Source organism: Oncorhynchus clarkii, chromosome 19, assembly GCF_045791955.1.
Source record: "Oncorhynchus clarkii lewisi isolate Uvic-CL-2024 chromosome 19, UVic_Ocla_1.0, whole genome shotgun sequence".
NCBI lineage: Eukaryota > Metazoa > Chordata > Actinopteri > Salmoniformes > Salmonidae > Oncorhynchus > Oncorhynchus clarkii.
In genome coordinates, this window is record NC_092165.1 from 21,932,571 (window position 1) to 21,951,618 (window position 19,048).

The 19,048-nt window shown below is 40.1% G+C and overlaps 1 non-coding gene and 1 pseudogene across 1 annotated transcript; one reads left to right on the forward strand and one right to left on the reverse strand.

The window, feature by feature from the left end:
- Window positions 1–1,957: 1,957 nt before the first annotated feature.
- On the reverse strand, window positions 1,958–17,713 carry LOC139374437 (cilia- and flagella-associated protein 97-like; annotated as a pseudogene).
- On the forward strand, window positions 14,635–14,726 carry trnar-ucu (transfer RNA arginine (anticodon UCU)). The gene is given in 2 exon segments: window positions 14,635–14,671; window positions 14,691–14,726. It is a non-coding gene; the product is annotated as a tRNA-Arg (tRNA).
- Window positions 17,714–19,048: the final 1,335 nt, after the last annotated feature.

Sequence of the window (19,048 nt, forward strand, 5' to 3'; positions counted from 1 at the left end):
AACCCCAAACAGCAAGCAATGCAGGTGTAGAAGCACGGTGGCTAGGAAAAACTCCCTAGAAAGGCCAGAACCTAGTAAGAAACCTAGAGAGGAACCAGGCTATGAGGGGTGCCAGTCCTCTTCTGGCTGTGCCGAGTGGAGATAACAGAACATGGCCAAGATGTGCTGGGCCAGTCATCCCTGGCAGCTAGCATGTCACTCACTTGTTGGACTTCTGACCATGACACATCCAATCACTGGTTTATAATCCCCTGCCACTGTTGTAGCCATTGTGTGTGTGCGTGTGACATTATGTCATTGTGGGGGATAATTATTCATATCCACAACATGCCAGATATGCTGTCCGCTAAGTGTGTCTGCATTGGCAGTCTTTGTTGCCATGTGGGTGCTATGCGGCTAACTGGCCTACAAAAGACAGCTGCCACAAGTGTGAAAGTCCTGCAGACATTGTTTGAGCTCCTTTGACCACAGACAGACATGAGTGGTGCGGCAACAAGCAGCTTTATTGGAAAACGTCAAGAAATTTGCACAGGATCACATTAAAAAAATATATATGACTAATTCTCCCATGATATTCTAAAAAAGCTTTACTAGTACACAAATATCTCTCTCTCTCATTATTCATCATAATCTAACACAACAATAACAGAAACATTGATGAAAAGTTCCACTTGAAAAAATGTCACAAGAGTGGAAATACAGCATGGCATACTTAGTACTTACTCTATTCACTAAGCATATTGATAGGCACCACCTGTCACGTTCTGACCTTAGTTATTTTATTTAGGTCTTTGTTTTAGTATGGTCAGGGCGTGAGTTGGGTGGGTTGTCTATGTTAGTTTTTCTATGTTGGTTTTTGAGGTTGGCCTGGTATGGTTCTCAATCAGAGGCAGGTGTCGTGTCGCAACCTGTGTTGCGTGGGTGTTTATTTTCTGTTCTGTGTTTGTATTTCACCATTCAGGACTGTTTTCGTTTCGTTTTGTTGTTTTTGTGCAAGTATTCGTTTTCATTAAAAGAGAATATGAATACTTACCACGCTGCACCTTGGTCCTCCTCTCTCTCTCCCAACGACGAGCGTTACACCACCTGCTAAACTGACAAAATTATATATATATTTTTTAATTATACCTGAACCATATTAGCTACCCGTCAAACGTTTAAGAACACCTACTCATTCAAGGCTTTTTCTTTATTTTTACTATTTTCTACATTGTAGAATAATAGTGAAGAAATCAAAACTATGAAATAACACATATGGAATCATGTAGTAACCAAAAAATGGAATGCATTTCAATTAACAGGTGCGCCTTCTTAAAAGTGAATTTATGGAATTGCTTTCCTTCTTAATACGTTTGAGCCAGTCAGTTCTGTTGTGACAAGATATAGCCAGGCTATATCTTACATTACAACAGAAGTACAGTTCACAATACTTTATAGCAGCTAGAGTTGGTCCTGGGTAGCATAGTGACACAGTTTTATGAGAACGGTTGTATAACAGCAACACAATATCATTCTTACATCATATAGGACTGGTTTCCCGGACCCAACTTTAACCTACTCCTGGACTAAAAAGTATTCTCCAAGGGAAAAAAAATGACATTGAAAGTTCAATTGAAAGTTCTTCGAGGCTTATTCTACATCTGGGAAACAGCCAATCAGTGTCAGATCCCTTTATTTACGAGTATTGTGTGCTAAAACAGAATCACCGGACAAGTGCATGATCAGAGCACAATGGAGATTTAGTTTCGACAAAGTGTGACCACTTTCCGGCTTCGCACCTCTCTGACACAGATCCTTCATTGTGTGGGACACTCGTAACAAACTCAACTTAACCATCTGGGGGAAAAATGTCAAACTGACCTTGGATCAGTGTTTTAGGGGCAAGTATTGCCTTATTGGTAAGGTCTTGGAAGAGGTGGGGGAGTTGGGGAATGGTGCTCCTCCCTGAGCACAGCTCTCAGGACCAGGTTGCCCGGGACGCTGCCGCACTGGCATGCCTGGGTAGGGGTGTGGCGGTGATAGCGATGGCATATGATGCCCTGGCACTGTGGTGGTGGTTGGTACTGCCAGGCCTGGGGATCTTTCCTGAAGAAATAACAAGACAACAGGGGTCAATACTACTACTAATTTACATACTATCACTAATACATTAATACACCCACTAATATATTGGGGCGGCAGGGTAGCCTAGTGGTTAGAGCGTTGGACTAGTAACCGGAAGGTTGCAAGTTCAAACCCCCGAGCTCACAAGGTACAAATCTGTCGTTCTGCCCCTGAACAGGCCCACTGTTCCTAGGCCATCATTGAAAATAAGAATTTGTTCTTAACTGACTTGCCTATAAAGGTCAAATTTAAAAATACATACTAGTATTACTATACCACACAAATGATGTACTACCTTCTCCCAAATTGAACTCCCTCAATGTAAAAAGATATGTGCCATGTACATTTGAGTACTACAGTACATCACAATTTACATTTGTGAGCTGAATATAATCCATGGGGGAAAAAACAAACAAAAACAGCTGTGAGCAATTGTTATAATTTTGTGCACTTTAAACACGGATAGATCACTCAAAAACTATATTTTAATATTTGTTCATATAAAATGGTGCATATCAGCAGCCACTTTCAGTACTGAGCAAAAACAGTGATGATGATGCATGATACTGAAAATTCAGGCACAATAGAATCTCCAATCTGTTTGAGAGCATTTTTTTTACTCTCAAAATATTAAATGAGCAAGAAATACATGTCATTGTTGCAATAGTTTGTGAGTGGGAAACACACACAGGGTACACCAAACATTAGGAACACCTTACTAATATATTGTGTTGCGCCCCCCCCCCCCCCATCTCTCCTTTGCCCTCAGAAAAGCCTCAATTAGTCGGGGCATGGACTCTACAAGGTGTCAAAAGCGTTCCACAGGGATGCTGGCCCATGTTGACGCCAATGCTACCTTCAGTTGTGTCAAGTTGGCTGGATATCCTTTGGGTGGTGGACCATTGATACACACAGGAAACAGCTGAGCATGAAAAATCCAGCAGTGTGGCAGTTCTTGACACAAACCGATGCGCCTGGCACATACCCCGTTCAAAGGCACTTAAATATTTTGTCTTGCCCATTCACCCTCTGAATGGCACACATACACAATCCATGTCTCAATTGTCCCAAGGCTTAAAAGTCATTCTTTAACCTGTCTCTTACCCTTCATTTATACTGATTGAAGTGGATTTTTACAAGTGACATAAAAAAAGTAACCTTTATTTAACTAGGCAAGTCAGTTAAGAACAAATTATTATTTACAATGATGGTCTAACCCGGCCAAACCTGGAAGACGCTGGGCCAATTGTGCGCCACCCTATGAGACTCCCAATCACGGCCGGATGTGATACAGGCTGGATTTAAACCAGGTATCTGTAGTGACGCCTCTTGCACTGAGATGCAGTGCCACTTGAGAGCTCAAAATAAGGGATCATAGCTTTCACCTGGATTCACATGGTCAGAGCAGGTGTTCTGTTTTGTATACTCAGTGTATACTATCATCCAAAGTTGGCATGTTGAATCATTTTGCCATACTAAACTATTTTACAATGTGCAAATTTCCCTAATGTGGCCACTTTGTGTTACTACCTCACACAAGCTTGCATTTTCATCTTCCACCATCTGGGAAAATTACATTAAAAAAAAAACTCAGATTGGTGATGTTAGTATAAAACTATATAGTCATCAAGATCAAGACACCGATTGCTTTGAACAGATTCAAATCTTCGGTTTGGTACCGTTGTGAAATTCAAACTCAAATGGCAAGGGAAAATAGGGGTGCTCTCTTTATAAAAGCCCCTGTTCACAGCAAATTGTCCCAGTTCCATTGATTTCCATGCAATATTGACGCACTATTGATTACAGTAGAACAAGCTAATCAATTTCAGTCTGGAGTGACTGCTTCGTAAATGTTGACGCGTGCGTAGGGCTGTTACGGTGACCGTGTTACCGCCACACGCCATAAAGGTGACCGCGTGAACGTGACGCTGCTGATGGTCTTTAGTAGCCTACCAAACTTGCTAATTGCCTGGTACTCAGTACTCAATTGTCACTCTAATTACTCTGACATTAATGGAAATGTGATCAAAAATCGAATCAAACACTCCATGAGAGCCCATGATCTTATATTGCACAACATTTCTATAGGCTATGCAATTGCGTGAGAAAACAGAGTGATGGCATCTATTAAAAGAGGAGGATCCCATCAGCTTTCTACAGGCTACTATATTTATTTCTCAACTTTCCTAATATTAAGCACGTTGCTTCTCTTTACAACAGGAGTATAGCCTACCTGACTGCCATGAAAATGAACCACAGGAAAAGCCTCCATTCACTATTTAAGAGCATAGTATTTTTTCTCCTGCCCCTGTTTTGAGATAATGGTCCATTCTATATCAAATCAAAATATGATTTAGTATATGTAAAGACAAGATTAAATCTGTCTGTTGGGTGACAATATTAGCCTCACTTGTGAATGATATATTATCACTAGTGAATGATGCCCAGAAAGAAACAATGCATAACTTTTTGTTGTTACTTTTTCAAATCAAAATCGCAAACCTCATGTAGGGCTATATGTTTTGATACGTTTTGTATCACAACTAAAGTGGCCAAATAACTTTTTTCAATGTATGCACAATAATCTGCTTTACAACGGGTGTAGAGCCTGTAGAGCCATACATACTCAGCATGTAAGTTTGAAGTTTGGGGAAGATTTTCTCCATAAAAATGCACCTTTATAATAAAAGCATTACACGCATAATTTGCAGTCACTTTTGATAATGGTGTTATCCCGCTAATGGAACATTCCCGCTTATAGCCTACTGTTGTGCGCATTGCTGTACTTATAATGTGAAAAAAATAGCCTAATAGGTTATCAACATTTTAAGCTAAATGTTCTGATCAGTTGCATCAGCCTCATTGCGTAAAACAGTTTTTGAGATGCTAGTGGTTGTATTAATTTGGAATCGATCACATCCCACAACAGTCCCAGACTATGTTTGGAATATTTATATCTCACACAGAATAGGTCCATTTTTGTACTATTGGGGATAGTAGATTGATACAGGCTAGTGCTTTTGCTGTCCGTTAATCCTAATCATTTTGTTTGCTGGCAAAAAGTAAATGTGGACAGGTCTTCCAATATCTTCAATATGCGCCTCGGAATTGGATAAGGACGCACGCATTTGCGTCCCTGATGAGTCTGTTTTCACTTGTAGTCTGTAAGAAAGACCCGATCGCGTGACAGATAGCCTAAGTGAGATGTGCTTCGAAGCAAGCAGCATGCAGAGAGAAGGGAATTATAATTATAACGGCCACTGGCCGCAAATGGAATGGATTTTTTAGGGGGCATTACAGCCACACAAAGGGGATGCCGCTGCGAAATTCGAGGCATTATCAAGTGCTTGTCAAATTGTGAATGAGAGAGAGACTGATGAAGCCTGCATAAAAAAACTAAGCAGAGTTCATGCCTTTCATGCAACTTTTTTCAAATCATCATTAGAGGTCGCATCATGCAGCCTTAGAATGCATTAAAAATCCAAACATATCATAACTAAAGTTACATTAGTAACTCTAAATTAAGCATATAGGAGTACCTGTTTCTTTGTTAACCTATCAACACAGAATAGCCACATGTGCTCACTCCCTCAAATCGTTTGGAGAAAATAATGTATTTTATTCAATTGCATTCTTCATACTATACAATAATGCCATGGAATTCTAAGAACATCTCATCTGCTAAATTAACTAGTGTAGCCAACAGCCATATGGCATAGCCAGCTCAGTACCTAACATAAGGACAACTCACAGTATGCTATTCTGTTCTTCTGAAACAGACTACATTTTCTCCATATCATGTTTCTTTAGACCTGTCTAAAATAAATAATGAATTTATTGTGAATGTTTAGGCTATACCACATGGATTTATTAGACTTTTTAAAATGTAGATGTTCCAAAGGTCTGCATCAGTGGCTTGTAAGCCAGAAGATGCGGAAACCAGAAGATGCTAAATGTGTTTATGTTAATTGACGGTCAATTACTGTGAGACTGGCAGTTATTTGCTTGACAATCACCGGCTGACGAAATTTTGTGACGACCACAACCCTATGTATGTGTAGTTACTAATTTACCAAAATACAAGTAATCTGAACACAAGTGTGACACGTGTGTATACAGTAGGGAGTCGTTTTTATGTTTTGGTCTTCAAAATATCACAACTTATTTTAGCATATTATTTATGAATTTGGACATGTAAAACCGGTGTTTTGACACTCGGCTACAGTATATATAAATAATACATGACAACAGGAAGCAGCAACAGTATAATTTTCAACTTATGTTTTAGGAATATAAATATAAATGTTAACATAATTTTTCAACATGATTCTACTTCATCATGTAAAAAAAAATGTGAAAATAAGTTTGTCCTGGCTACAGTGGAAGTGCTCAGTGCCTATGATCTCGAAAACATGACATGCTAAAAAAAAATATTATTAACAGTGGACTAAATACCAAAAGACATTTTGAGTAAAGTGATCCTTTAAAATAAAATAAATAAAAGATGCAAATTCAGTCTCTCTCAAGGAATGACAGAAATAAGTATGGTCTTAGTGCTTCTACACCTGCATTGCTTGCTGTTTGGGGTTTTAGGCTGGGTTTCTGTACAGCACTTTGAGATATCAGCTGATGTACGAAGGGATATATAAATACATTTGATTTGATTTGATCTTAGGGCTATTGAGAGCTATTGAGCATCAGTTCTTCAGAGAGGTTACCTGCTGACGTTCTGCTGGAGGTCCGTTCCATATTGGAGGGTGATCTGTCTATGGCAGAGAGCGCGGTGGCGATGCCCAGGTATCCGGCCTGGCACTGGTAGTCTGCCAGCTGCTCTGCCCTCTTCATGCCCCGGGTGGGCCTCACTGACTCTAGCCTCAGCAGGAAAGCCTGGTGAGAAAGGGTGATAACAATTTATGTGAAGGGTACCTGTATAATGTCTTTCTAAGACAGAGAAGAATGGGAGAAACTCCCAAAATACAGGTGTCCCAAGCTTGTAGCTTCATACCCAAGAAGTCTCAAGGCTGTAATCGCTGCCAAAGGCGCTTTAACAAAGTACTGACTAAAGGGTCTGAATACTAATGTAAATATTATATATATTTCCTTTGTCATTTTGAAGTATTATGTGTAGATTGATGAGGACTTTGAATTTTTAAAATACATTTTAGAATAAGGCTGTTACGTAACAAAATGTGGAAAGAGTCATGGTGTCCAAAAATGGATATAGCAACTGTTGATTGCCCCTTTCCAAGGCAAACTCAGCGAAATGATGTTGCCACGAGCAGATGAGCCAGGGCACCAAAACAGCGGAGAAGTTGATATTCGCGCTTTAGCGCTCTTGGTTGATGCGGAAATTGATCCACTATGCTGTTTACTTTCTGCATCTACGTCATATCGCTGACTCTACCTTTAACACATGATTTACAAAAGATAACGGTATCTCGATTTGTGACAGCCGCACAGTATGTGCTGGTAGTTGGGTAAAAACACAACATATGTACATTAACTGTGAACACAGTTATGTCTACTGCACAGCTTTTGTATGTGTGTGAGTGAGAGAAAGAGAGAGTACTAATTCAACTTATGTTGCGCAGTAGTTCATTCAGAGATGGATTTGGTTAAATCCGGTAAATAAACATGAGCATGCAGATGAGGTTCTATGATGTCATAGATCCCACATCGACCCCCAAACCCCTTTTCCATTCCTTGTTATATTACACGAGAGCAACCCTTTGCTCCTCTCCCTAATTTAACTGGTTGGTTGGCCCTTAGCCATGACCTTGCCCTTATTGGAAGAGCATGGCATGAGTTTACAGAAACTCTTCCTTTCACACAGTCCACACTAATAAAAACTAATTGACCCCTCCGATCATGTTCAATAGCTAGGTCTCTTGCAAATAGATTTTTTTTTATTATAAAAATAGTTTTGTGTAAACCAATACAATCTCTCAGAGAGTGTGTATAACAATATCATAAAACAGGCATAGAGCCAGGTAAGGACAAGGTATTCATATTTCTCTCAGGTCACACTTTGGATAGTCTCAAATTATAATATACAGATGGTCAAACTATCTTTTTGATATGCAAGAGTGTGAAGGAGAGGAAACTCCTCAAGAGGGGGAGGCGAGTAAGAGAGCGAGAGCAAGAGAGAGAGAGAGAGTGAAAGAGAGCACTGCAAGACAGCTACAGTACTGTACAGCCTGTACCAGCCAGCATACTGACTGCTCATTGCACAATAACAATGGGAGGTTTGGAGATAAAAGGTGACTTTTTGACATATAGGATGACACATTACTAATCACTGCAAACAACGAGCATTTGGGGATCAATTCCCAATTTCTTTTTACAAATTAATACAAAGTTAAAGCTGAAATGTCTTGAGTCATTAAGTATTCAATCCCTTTGTTATGGCAAGCCTAAATAAGAGCAGGAGTCACATAATAAGTTACATTGTCTCACTGTGTGTGCAATAATAGTGGTTTACATATTTTTTTAATGACTACGTAATCTTTGTACCCCACACATGCAATTATCTGTAAAGTCCCTCCGTCGGGTAGTGAATTTCAAAAACATATTCAACCACAAAGACCAGGGAGGTTTTTCAATGCCTCGCAAAGGGCACTTATTGGTAGACGGGTGGAAAAGAAAAAGTTTGGGGTCACTTAGAAATGTCCTTGTTTTTGAAAGAAAATCACATTTTTTGTCCATTAAAATAACATCAAATTGATCAGAAATACAGTGTAGACATTGTTAATGTTGTAAATGACTATTGTAGCTGGAAACAGATATTAATGGAATATCTACTTAGATGTACAGAGGCCCATTATCAGCAACCATCCCTCCTGTCTTCCAATGGCAAGTTGTGTTAGCTAATCCAAGTTTATCATTTTAAAAAGCTAATTGATCATTAGAAAACCCTTTTGCAATTATGTTTGCACAGCTGAAAACTGTTGTTCTGATTAAAGAAGCAATACAATTGGCCTTCTTTAGACTATATCTGGAGTATCTGGAGCATCAGCATTTGTGGGTTCGATTACAGACTTAAAATGGCCAGAAATAAAGTCATTTCTTCTGAAACAATTTATTCTTATTCTATTCCATTGGAGAAATTGACCAGAAACTGAAGATCTGGTACAACGCTGTGTACTACTCTCTTCACAGAACAGCTCAAACTGGCTCTAACCAGAAAAGAAAGAGGAGTGGGAGGCCCCGGTGCACAAGTGAGGTAGAGGACAAGTACATTAGTGTCTAGTTTGAGAAACAGACGCCTCACGAGTCCTCAACTGGCAGCTTCATTAAATAGTACCCGCAAAACACCAGTCTCAATGTCAACAGTGAAGAGGCAACTCCGGGATGCTGGCCTTCTAGGCAGAGTTCCTTTGTCCTTTGCCCATCTTAATCTTTTCTTTTTATTGGCCAGTCTGAGATATGGCTTTTTCTTTGCAACTCTGCCTAGAATGCCAGCATCCCGGAGTCACCTCTTCACTGTTGACATTGAGACTGTTCCTTGGTGTCCACATCACCAACAAACTATTATGGTCCAAACACACCAAGACAGTCATGAAGAGGGCACAACAACACCTTTTCCCCCTCAGGAGACTGAAAAGATTTGGCATGGGTCCCCAGATCCTCAAAAAATTCTACAGTTGCATCATCGAGAGCATCCTGAGCAGTTGCATCACCACCTGCTATGTCAACTGCTCGGTATCCGACCGTAAGGCGCAACAGAGGGTAGTGCTTACGACCCAGTACATCACTGGGGCCAAGCTTCCTGCCATCCAGGACCTATATCCTAGGCGGTGTCAGAGGAAGGCCCATAAAATTGTCAAAGACTCCAGTCACCCAAGTAATAGACTTTTCTCTCCGCTACCGCACGGCAAGAGTACCGGAGTACCAAGTCTAAGTCCAAAAGGCTCCTTAACGGCTTCTACCCCAAGCCATAAGACTGCTAAACAATGAATCAAATGGCCACCCAGAAAATGTACATTGACCCCCCGCTACTACTCGCTATTTATTATCTATGCATTTTATTACCTTTATCCCTACCTACATGTACAAATTACCTTGACTAATCTGTACTCCCACACATTGATTCGGTACCGGTACCCCCTGCATGACAATATTGTTATTTTATTGTGCTACATTTTTATATATTTTTTTTACTTTGGTTTATTTAGTAAACATTTTCTTAACTATATTTCTTGAACTGCATTGTTGGTTAAGGGCTTGCAAGTAAGCATTTCAAATAATACCTGCTGTATTCAGCACATGTGACAAATACAATTTGATATGAATATCCTTTTGAGCATGGTGAAGTTACTAAGTACACTTTGGATGATGTATCCATTTTTTATTTATCCGTTACTTTACCTGGTAAGTTCACTGAGAACACATTCTGATTTGCAGCAACGACCTGGGGAATAGTTACAGGGGGGATGAATGAGCTAATTGTAAACTGGGGCTTATTAGGTGACCGTGATGGTTTCAGGGCCAGATTGGGAATTTAACCAGGACACCAGGGTTAACACCCCTACAATAAGTGCCATGGGATCTTTAATGACCTCAGAGTCAGGACACCCTTTTAAGGTCCCATCCGAAAGACGGCACCCTACACAGGGCAGTGTCCCTAATCACTGCCATGGGGTATTGGGGGACATTTTTTTTTTTAGACCAGAGGAAAGAGTGCCTCCTACTGGCCCTCCAACACCACTTCCAGCAGCACCTGGTCTCCCATCCAGGAACTGACCAGGCCCAACCCTACTTAGGTTCAGAAGCAAGCCAGTAGTGGTATGCCGGGTGGTATGCTGCTGACAAATATACCCAGTTACTATAAAGATACAGGCGTCCTTCCTAGGAAGGAAACCATTGAGGAAGGAAACCAGGCCAATGATGACTTTAAAACAGTTGGAGTTGAATGGCTGTGACAGGAGAAAACTGTGGATGGATCAACAAAATTGTAGTTACTCCAAAAACACTAACCTAATTGACAGAGGGAAAAGAAAGAAGCCTGCAAAGAATAACAAATACTCCAAAACAAGGCACTAAAGTAATACTGCAAAACAATTGTCAAAGTGTCAAAGTGATTTAACATTTTGTCCCAAATACCAAGTGCTAAATTTTTAAAAAATGTAACTAGGCAAGTCAGTTAAGAACAAATTATTATTTACAATGACGGCAAACCGGGTAACAGTGCCTTGTTCAGGGGCAGAACGACAGATTTGACCTTGTCAGCTCAGGGATTCAATCCAGCAACCACTAAGCTACCTGCAGCCTCATTTGTCCATAGGATGTTTTTCCAGAACTGTGTTAGGGTTCGTTTCTTTTGTATCATCATTGGCTCATTGGTGAAATTAGCATTATGACAATATATTTAATTAAATAATTCAAAACCCTGTATTAATGCAAGTGCAGACAGAAGTTGACAAACAGGAACATAGCTCGCATGTTTCCGAGTAAGTTCTGCATCAAACAAAAGATCTCAAGTTGTTTTATTAAACCGAAGTCTCGCCTTAGTGATGTCACTGACTACGTCATTACCTTTTTACTCCTGAGACCAAAACCCTGCATCCATAGCTATACAAACATAGAGTTTCAGTGTGTATCTAAAAGCTAGGCAATAAATGTCCCCTCCCCAAAGCTGATTTATTGTGGAATATCTGAGTACTCTCTTATCTCCCACACTCCCCTGCAGAGTTCTGTCTCAGTCACACATTATAAGAGGGGTCTTTTTATAAGAAAGAGAGAGAACTAAAAAACAATTGTGGAATACTACACCTCTACAATGAATATATATGGTTAATCTGTAGTCTATTACCCTGTAAATGTAAGGAGGGAGGGGTCTTATAACCCCTCCCCTTCTATTAATATAACATAAGCATAATCAATTATTCTAATACATCAAACATCTGTACAGCCCCAAATCATGATCGCTAGGTGAATCCTGACAAATGTACAGGCTTTTTTAGATGTTTTTTGGCAAACTCTGATCTGGTCTTCCTCTTTTTGAGGCTTACCAATGGTTGTTGGTAAAACCATTGGTTTTTGTGGTAAACCCTCTGTATTTACTCTGGTGAAGTCTTCTCTTGATTGTTGCCTTAAACACAAATATGCCTACCTCCTGGAGGGTGTTCTTGATCTGGCCAACTGTTGTGATGGGTTTTTTTCTTCACCAGGGAAAAAATGATTCTGTCATCCACCACAGTTGTTTTTCTGTGGTCTTCAGGGCCTTTTGGTGTTCCTGAGCTCACTAGTGCGTTCTTTCTTTTTAAGAATGTACCAAATAGTTTATTTGGCCACAACTAATGTTTTTGCTATCTCTCTGATGTGTTTGTTTAGATTATTCAGCCTAATGATGGCTTGCTTCACTGGCAGTGACAGTTCTTTGGCCTTCAAATTGAGGGTTAACAGCAACAGATTCCAAAGGCAAATGCCACACTTGAAATCATCTCTACATCTTTTATCTGCTTAATTGTAAATTAACTAATGAGGGAATAACACACACCTGGCCACAGAACAGCTGAGCAACTTTTGGGGGGGACCACATTTAAAAAGTGCTGTATTCCTACACCGTTCACCAGATTTGGATGTAAATACCCTCTGCACTTTCAGCTCATATTCATTATTTAAATTCAACTCCAATATGCTGTGGTAGACAGCTAAAATAATAGTAACTTGGTCACTGTCCAATTATTTATGGACCTGACTATATGTTCCTGAGTGGCCGAATTACAGTTTTGACTTAAATCTCCTGGAAAATCTATTGCAAGACTTGAAAATGGTTGTCTAGCAATGATCAACAACCAATTTGACAGAGTTTAAAGAATTTTGAAAAGAATAATGGGCGAATATTGTACAATCCAGGTGTGCAAAGGTCTCAAGGTACCTGAAAGACCCAGGGTTGTGAATAATTATGCCAATGAGATATTTTTGTATTTAAATTGGCCCAACTGTACTGCAAGGAATTCTAATTGGTCAACCACAGGCTAGGGCTGGGTTATAAAACTAGATCCTGTCCCTTTGTTCTGGGGAGATAATCACAGGAGAGAATCACTGGGAGAGCATCACTGAGGACAGGGGAGAATGACCATCTAACGTAAGCTAACCCCATTCCATACAAATGTGCGCAACCGCGACATTCAAACGAGGCTGCAAAGAAAACTACTGGGACTGTAGCGACTGTGTTGACATCAAAATCTGGGGTGTGAACTACGTTTCTATTATTGTGTTGATTGACATGGTAACGGCTCTATAGTATTGGAGAAAAGTAAAATAAAACGGACCCCTCCGACGCTGTACGTTACATCGTGACGTGCCATGGCGTAACGTACAGCACCCATAAAGCAACTAATTCCGTCTTACAGCCTCTCTCCACCAGGTGTAGCACTTCTCTCACCGTTTAAAAACAAGAAAGGTACAGGGACAGGGTAAGGGGGGATACCTAGTCATTTTTTGCATCATCACTGCAAGTTATCATGACTCTCAAAAGCCGATGTTAACTTCTGAAGATCACTTTAACTCCGCCCTAAAACCTGATTCAAATTCGACACAAACCTTCCAATAGGTATGTAATGACACATTATATAAACTCTTTATAGTGTTTAATTTACATTTTAGAGGCGATAAGGTGATGAGTTGGACAGATCGAGTAAAAAAAAAGCAGTTTCCTCACACACCATCTCTCCTTCTCACTATCACGCAATAGACCCGACGGAGCTCATTGCCTTCTTGAATCATGCAGAGATGGGCATCATGAAGGTCTCGTCATTAATTTTGTTGGAAAGGGGAGAAATTGTGCTTTACAATGGTATTGATATTACAGTTGATATGGAAGTATTACGTTTTTTGGGCGCTAAAATAATTGTACGGACCAGCACGATGTACAAAAGTGAGTTAGTTTATGTTACCTCCCCATATGATTTGTCCTCTTCGAATAAACCTATTTTCCTCACCCTGATTTTCTTTGGGGTCTGTGTTATTAAAGATTAACATCAACTGCTAACACCGGTGACCACCTCAGCCATGATTATTTTAATGAAATGCCATTATCTCTGTGCATAATTGTGTTTAATATATTACTTGAAATAAAGTTTGGAGAGCAGTAGATTAGGCGCTCAACCAGTTTAAGAAGATCCAACCCCAAAATTGTATGAGTGCTAGGAAGGAATAGGTGGGACCTATTTTAAAAATAGTAATCTGTGCCATACAACCATTACATTAAACATTTACAGTGGTTAAAACCATTATCTCTCATAGTGCCGGGCTGTTGGAGTAGAGGTTGGGGTTGGCCTTGAACTTTAAATAATGTTGATCTGAGCTGCCACCACTGTCGTGTCCACTGCCACCTGCTACTGTCTCTCTGTGGCCAATACCGTGTCTGCTTTCACTGACCGGCCTGTGCTCTCAGACACACCCCCGGCAATTCTCCTTGAATAGGCCCTCTCTCCTTGCACGCACGCACGCACGCACACACACACACACACACACACACACACACACACAATTCAAAAGATTAAGTTTCACACATGTGCAACAGGTGGCTCTGTGGCGCAATGGATAGCGCATTGGACTTCTAGGCTTGTGAATGCGAGGTGATTCAAAGGTTGTGGGTTCGAGTCCCACCAGAGTTGTACTTTTGAAAAAAATGGTGATACAGGGAAATGTACAAAGGAAAATATCATACTGGAAGACAAAATTATCTTAGTTAATCTTTTGACACATTTTTGTTGTTAAAAGTATAGTATAACATTTAGAAAGAGAATAGAGAAAGGCTCAATTCTGAAATATGTATATTTGGCTAAATACATATATTTCTCAACGATCTAATAAAACACTTATATTTGTGTGAGCTAAATATAACATTCAGTGCCTTCGGAAAGTATTATGCAAATAATAAAAATAAAAAAAAAAGTTTTTAAAAACATCGAAACGCATGCACAAGCATTTATAATACCCTTGACTTTTTCCACATTTTGTTAGGTTACAGCCTTATTTTAAAATGGATCAAATCGTTTTTTTCCCTCATCAATCTACACACAATACCCCATAATGACAAGCAAAAACAGGTTTTTACAAATTTTAGCAAATTTATTACAAATAAAAAACTGAAATATCACATGTACATAAGTATTCAGTCCCTTTACTCAGTACTTTGTTGAAGCACCTTTGGAAGCGATTACAGCCTCGTGTCTTCTTGGGTATGACACTACACGCTTGGCACTTTAGGGCTCCTGAGTGCAAAATGCATCACTACAGTCCCTGGTTTGAATCCAGGCTGTATCACATCTGTCTGTGATTGGGAGTCCCATTGGACAGAGCACAATTTGCCAAGCATTGTCCTGTTTAGGCTGGGGTAGGCCGTCATTGTAAATAAGAATTTGTTCTTAATTGACTTGCCTAGTTAAATAAATAAAACAAAAAATAACATCCGTATTTGGGGAGTTTCTCCCATTATTCTCTGCAGATCCTTTCAAGGTCTGTCAGATTGGATGGGGAGCGTTGCTGCACAGCTATTTTCAGATCTCTCCAAAGATGTTAGATCGGGTTCAAGTCCGGGCTCTGGCTGGGCCACTCAAGGACATTCAAAGACTTGTCCCGAAGCCACTCCTGTATTGTCTTGGCTGTGTGCTTAGGTTCGTTGTCCTGTTGGAAGGCGAACCGTCGCCCCAGTCTGAGGTCCCGAGTGCTCTGGAGCTAGGTTTTCATCAAGGATCTCTCTGTCCTTTGCTCCGTTCATCTTTGCCTCGATCCTGACTAGTCTCCCAATCTGTGCTGCTGAAAAACATCTCCACAGCATGATGCTGCCACCACCATGCTTTATTGTGTAGATGGTGCCCGGTTTCCTCCAGACGTGACACTTGGCATTCAGGCCAAAAAGTTCAACCTTGGTTTCATCAAATGTATCCGTTTTTTAATTTGTAATAAATTTGCTAACATTTTCCAAAACCTGTTTTCGCCTTGTCATTATGGGGGAATTGTGTGTAGATTGATGAGGGGAAAACAATCATTTAATACATTTTAGAATAAGGCTGTAACGTAACAAAATGTGGAAAAAGTGAAGGGGTCTGAATACTTTCCAAATGCATTGTATATTTCTCTCATGCTTCTCCTTCAGTTTGGAAGAAATTTATTTGTTCAAAACTGTTCAACTATTGTCTTTCTCTCTCTTTGAGTCAACTACTCACCACATTTTATGCACTGCAGTGCTAGCTAGCTGTAGCTTATACTTTCAGTACTAGACTCATTCTCTGATCCTTTGATTGGGTGGACAACATGTCAGCCACACCATGTGTGTGTTTTAATCAATTATTTTTTGACGTGATTATATTTAGTATAGTTTAATCTAAAAAGGATAACTTTTTAAAAGTTTAACACATTTCATTTTTATGAAATTCCATGAGGAGGATGGTCCTTCCCTTCCTCCTCTGATGAGCCTCCACTGCCTCACAGTTAGATGATTATAGTTTTTGGACTAAAAGTGTGTGTGGAGACAGCAGTTAGTGTGAAAATGGAACCGAAATGTCCATTACATATGTTTTCCTGAAAATTCACATAAATATTGACCTTTGGAGGATTGTCTGGGACTTTGGGTTTAGCCAGCAAGGCCTCATTTAAGGACATTATAACTTTTAGTCTGTACATAACATGGAAGAGTTCTAGGCAGTAAAGGGTAACTTTTTCAAGCTACAGTACTGTGAAAAAGTATTTGCCCACTTTCTAATTTTCTCTACTGTTGCATATGTTTAATACAGAATGTTATCAGATCTTCAACCAAAACCTAATATTAGATAAAGGGAACTTAAGTGAACAAATAACACAACAATTACATACCTATTTCATAAATTTCATAAACAAAGTTACGCAACACCCAATGTCCCTGTGTGAAAAAGTAATTGCCCCCTTACACTCAAAAACTGGTTGTGCCACCTTTAGCTGCAAAAAATAGAGAAAATCAGAAAAAGGGCAAATACTTTTTCACGACACTGTATATACACTTTGAAGCAAGTCTTGACTCATTTGAGCTTGAAATAAACAAAAATCCCCAAAAACGCAATGTAACGTTGAAACAATAAAGCCAAACACCAAATGACAAAAGATAAGTTAAACACACAAAAAGAGAAGAACACACAACAGGTTCTCCTTCTCGATGTGCTGCTGCTCACGCTGCCTGTTGAGGGCACTGTGGTAGAGGCGGAAAGGGGGCGGACTCCCTCATCCTCCATTGGATCTCCTACGGGAGCTACTAGTGCTGCCTGGTCGCGAGTGGGTCGAGGGGCGCGACAACTGGCGCAGCAGCCTCTGATTCTCCCAGTCGGTCTGCCGCACCTCGTCGTTGCTAAACGAGTAGTTCTTCCTGGTACTGCCTCCACTAGGGCAGACGATGTCCAGGCCACTACCCAGGCGACTAAGGAAGGTTTCAGAGAGAAGAGGGAGAGATGACAGAGGAGGAAACAGCAGATTAACATTTTGTTAGTTAGCTATGTCATGACTCTCCTGTGAGGATCCAAAAATCAGGTTTACAATGGATCAGCTTCTACCAGACCCCTCTCACCTGCAGAGGTGTCTGGTAGAAGGAGGGATTGATGTGGGGGTTTTGGGACAACTCACGCCCGGTCATGAACTGTATGCAGCACTGGACTCTTTTGGTCTTTAGTATTGGTGATTGGAATGTGGCTTTATTACAGAGACTTTTTGCCGCTGAAAAACTCTAATGTCCAAAAGTGAACACTGGATCAATATTCCTAACATCCGAATGTGTGGAATGATGAGAGGAAAACTAAATATCTATTTTTTGATGTCATTAAAAATGGTATAAAAATATTATAACGAAAATATTGTAACTTGAACAGTATACACATGGTTTATGTCAGGATTTCTTCCTGAAATATCAAAGATGATTAGAGTATTGTTTTTAAGATAGGAATGTGATTTTAGATTTCTAACGAGATCATAGTTTTGATGATACTTTGCCCCAGTAAGTAACCACCGCCAAGGGAGCTCAGAGAGCATGTCAGCATGATGGAACAGCCCCTTTTTTTTACCAGAGTGTATAAAGGATGAGTTGATAATTAACATATCAGACCCGAAGGACTCAAGCTGCAGCTTAGGCCTCCACAACCCTGAAAATCAACACGAGGTGAAGACGATAAGTAGCCTCTCTAACAATCAATGTTACGGCTGAGTAGCTGTTCTAAAAACTGTATCTATGAAAGTGAATTTAAGTAGGACCATCCTGCTACTCTCCTCAAACCATCGTCGCCTACACTGCTCTCATTACCCCACTGGGGATCATCGACACGGCTTATTAGCTGTCTTCAGAGGACCACTCTTCCAGAACGAGTGAATGTAAACACCACCCTGTTAGCTCTGCTTTAGACTACAGTACAAGGCATTGAAGCCATGGACAACTAAGAAGGACATTGTGACCTCTTGTGGACAATCAGAACCTTACACTTAAGAGCTCGGTGGAAGGCCCAACGAAACCCGTTTCACAAAGGCCTGGGTCGAACAGAGATAAACAACGAAGGAAGACATTCAAACACGTATACACATTAATTATTTCTTACCCCAAACGGGCGGCAGTTCGGGGGCAAAGTATTAGGATTACCGTGAGCGTAGTTACAAGTGTATAAGTGTTGTCTCTCTTTCTTTCTCTTTTTCCCTTCTCTACTCCACCCTCTTTTGATAAACAAGCAGTCATGTTGTTGCTAGTCCGCTAGGGACCTGTTTCCATCATATTAAGTTTCTAATCAATAACCTATACTGTGCGTGTGTGTATCCTGCATTATTATTTAGTTAGTTAGTAAATAAATAATTAAATCAATTTGTGTGGTACGGAATGATCAGTAAAGCTGCCGTTTGTGCAGATGCAAAGAGTATGCAACATTCATAATTTTGAGACTGATGAGGTAATGATTAATAAATGACTTATCGATATACATCTTATGTATCA